Source organism: Pteropus vampyrus, unplaced genomic scaffold, assembly GCF_000151845.1.
Source record: "Pteropus vampyrus isolate Shadow unplaced genomic scaffold, Pvam_2.0 Scaffold30, whole genome shotgun sequence".
In the NCBI taxonomy this organism is placed as follows: Eukaryota; Metazoa; Chordata; class Mammalia; order Chiroptera; family Pteropodidae; genus Pteropus; species Pteropus vampyrus.
In genome coordinates this window covers 2,854,609-2,858,081 of record NW_011888811.1, presented here as the reverse complement: position 1 = coordinate 2,858,081, position 3,473 = coordinate 2,854,609, and the positions used below count along the sequence as shown (strand labels likewise).

The 3,473-nt window shown below is 38.3% G+C and overlaps 1 pseudogene; it reads right to left on the bottom strand.

Moving 5' to 3' along the window:
- Positions 1-2,247: 2,247 nt before the first annotated feature.
- Positions 2,248-2,366, bottom strand: LOC111737733 (annotated as a pseudogene).
- Positions 2,367-3,473: the final 1,107 nt, after the last annotated feature.

The following is a 3,473-nucleotide window of genomic DNA, read 5'->3' as shown; positions in this document are numbered from 1 at the left end:
CACGCTAGAATTACGAAGGAACAGACCTCATCATCCTTATCTTCCTCTTACGGAATTAAAGAAGTAACAGTGTGTCCAGTTATTTACAGTTTTTCTTAGCATGATAAACATATCGGAAACAACCTTTGTTGAATCAAGGCAAGTCCAAGAGACAAAGGCAATGGAGACAAACTCCCAGCCGTTTATATTTTAACCCTGCCATCATATAGTATGTGGGTACGAGTGGATGGAGACCCTGGACTTGCAGAACCTACATTTGAAACTCTGTGATCGCGGGCAAGTATATCAACCCTCTAAACTTCAGAAAACTCACTATAAAATATGTATAATACCAGTAGACACATCGGTGGATGGTTATTAGGAATTATGTGGAAGAGTGGGTGTAAAGTCTTAGCATATGCTAAGTACACAATATGCAATAGATGTCCACTGTTTTATTGTTTTCTTACTGTACAGAATAACATCCAAGTGTATCTTTGTTGAATTAGCTTGATCGTTAATGGCTTTCAGAAGAAAGAAAATGTTGGTGCAGGGCAGTCTCATTTTATGCCAAAGGTATATTCCTGAAAAGGTCTCATAATTCAAAACGGGCATAATTCACCATTCATTTTGCCATAGCAACAAAAAGAAATTAATTGGAATGAATTCTCAAGATGCTTAAAGCTGTAATCACTACAGCTTAGGGATTGATTCTGTGGTTATGTCACCAGCATTTTCTCTACCTTATTTACCTTGTTACATATAAGACAATGTTTGCAAACTTAAAATGTAGCTAGATTAAAGTTGCTTTTCATTTTGTCGGCATCATCTCTAGTAATTTGCAGAGTAGCCTATCCTAAGCCCATGGCATTGTTTATCACTGTTGTTTGGCCTTCATAGCTCTCATCATGCCTAAATCCTTCCCAAAGTTATTACTTTTCAGCTGAAATACTACCATTGCTTGAAAATGAACATTTCTTTGACACTATTAAAGCAGATATGAGTGAATGCTAAAATAATAGCACGGTGATCTTGCAAATCACTCACAAGCTCTATTACTTGTAAATAACAGCTTGGTTCACCTGATGTTAAAAAAAAAAAGAATAGCAGGTATTTCCCTTTATCAGCAAAAGTTGTGCCAACACAACTAACAATTGCAATGTAATTTATAACCCATGTGACCTAAAATTTTAAATGGTGTAATAATTGGCAATTTTTTAAAAAAAATTGATGGAATATTAATTTATTTCAAAGTGTACGTATATGATGTGATTTATTTTAAAAAATACACATTATATTCAAATATTTATTTTTAAAAAGTGACCAAACTTTAATAGCTCCGCCAACCCAGATGGTACCATGACTACAGAAATCTGTTTCATAATTGTAGGCCCACATGTAACAGATTCTGGTAAAATCCCCAAACTCAATAAACTCTTACCATAATGTTAATGTGCCAGCAACTGCTAGGGCCTGACTGTTTTATGGCAATGTGTTTGATGTCCTAGCTGTGTTCAGAATAGAGGTCTCACTGCATGAAGTTTCCTAGCCTACGAGTCTTAATGAGGGAAGACTGCATGTAAGTCAGGAAGTTGTTCCAGTGGCTGAGTCCTGTACTTCTTCACACTGAAGGACGGATGCACGCATTCCTTGCTGGGTGTTCCTTTCACCCTTTCTCCAGTGCTGTTGATGGGAGGCCTCTTCATGGAGGGTTCCTTTGGTTCCATGATGGTTGCCTACAAATCTTGCAACAATGCCGGCTGCCTGTCTCCTGAGACAGACGGGGTATAGTAAGTTTGAAATGAGGTGGAATTTTATCTAACAATGTAGTCACATTTTAAAAGGAAACTTGTAATGCGACAGTGGGCGGTTGCTTGTTTTTCTAATGATTGACAAGGAAGCCTCAAGAACCTTTTAGTTTGCTGGTAAATTTCTGTCTTAAATTGTAATAGCAAAGGCTTAAAATTGGGTAAATTGCAAATTCCAGTGAAGGGTGCGTTTCCCACGATGGTCCCTCTTTCTCCCATCTTATATCTTGCTGAGTCCTCTAAAAGCCTAGACCTCTCTCTCAGAGGAATCTCGCTGGCATGCAGAAAATCCCATGCTTTGATTTTCTCTCTCCTCACTTGGTACGAATTGTCCTACAAAGTTCTTCCATCTTATTTATGTATTTATTTTTTTAGGCGAGGCGACCCTTGGTTGACCTCACAGATTGCAAGGACCTTGTCAGTTTACAATCCCTTATTTTTTTTTATTTTTTATTTTTTATGCCTACAGTACCCGGTCTTTCTAGGTGGTCTCCCATCCAAATACTAACCAGGCCTGACCCTGCTTAGTTTCCGAGATCAGACAGGATCAGGCTTGTTCAGGGTAGCATGGCCGTAGACTGTTCCGTCTTAATTTTTATGAGTTGACAATGATTGCTAAAACAATTATTCAGATAAAATGGCATTTCCCAAAAAATGTCCCCGAGAACCTTAATTATACAGGATATACTACAGGGAAAAAAAAAAAGAATAAAAGAAGGGGAATTTTGTGGTTTCATCAATATGGGATATGCCTGATATTGCGTCTTCTGTCTTGGAAATTAAAAATCGGCATCATATTAAAAGTTCCGAGCAGTACAGAAGATGTATTAACCTCACACTTTGTAGAATTTCACCTTGCCATTACCTCTCCCACCACTTTTTTTTTTTTTTTTAATATTACACCTTTAAAGACGCTAATATAAAGTGATCCTGGTGAGGCCCTGGCTGGCCTTACTAAGGGAGATGAAACATGCAAGGTGGCACTTACACATAATGGGTAATTGATAACTGTCATTATCTTCAGTCCCGAATTAGCAACTATCAGATAAACCCTTGTGTGAGACCTTTATATCCACACATATGTATTTATCTGTGACAGGTGCCTCCCGTTCTCCACTCACAAGGTTTTGCTGTTTTGACTGCCTGGTCAGTACTGAAGCATCATCTCAGTAACTGCTAAATTTCAAGTGTTTGTCTTCATTTTTCACTTTTCATATTCTGTTATTTTATTTTTCGGTGTCTTAATTTACTAAAGACTTCTTTGTGGTTTCATGGCCGACTGCCAGCATTCTGGGAAGTGTGTGTTTTAAAATTATTTTTCAAATATCCACACACAAAAAACACTCCCAGTAAGAAAAGCCACCTTCAATATTGCCATTGTTTTACTTCGCAAGAACAAGTTGAAGGTGACAGAGGCAGCACTGTTTATTTCTCATGGGCCTGTCCTTTGGCTCACTCTCTGGGAAAATCCTCATCAAAAAATAGAACTGCCTCCCAATGAATTAGAATACAATCCTCATTTGCCCACAGTATCTCATGGTAATTTCAGAAATCCGGGCTCGTTCACATCTGGGGACTGTTGGCAGGATGCTGCTAGTTAGAAAGCCTTCCAGAATCCGCGGGAGTGACTTCGATTCCCAGTGCCTCAGTTTTCATCTTTGCCTGACTCGATTTCTTGTTCTGTTT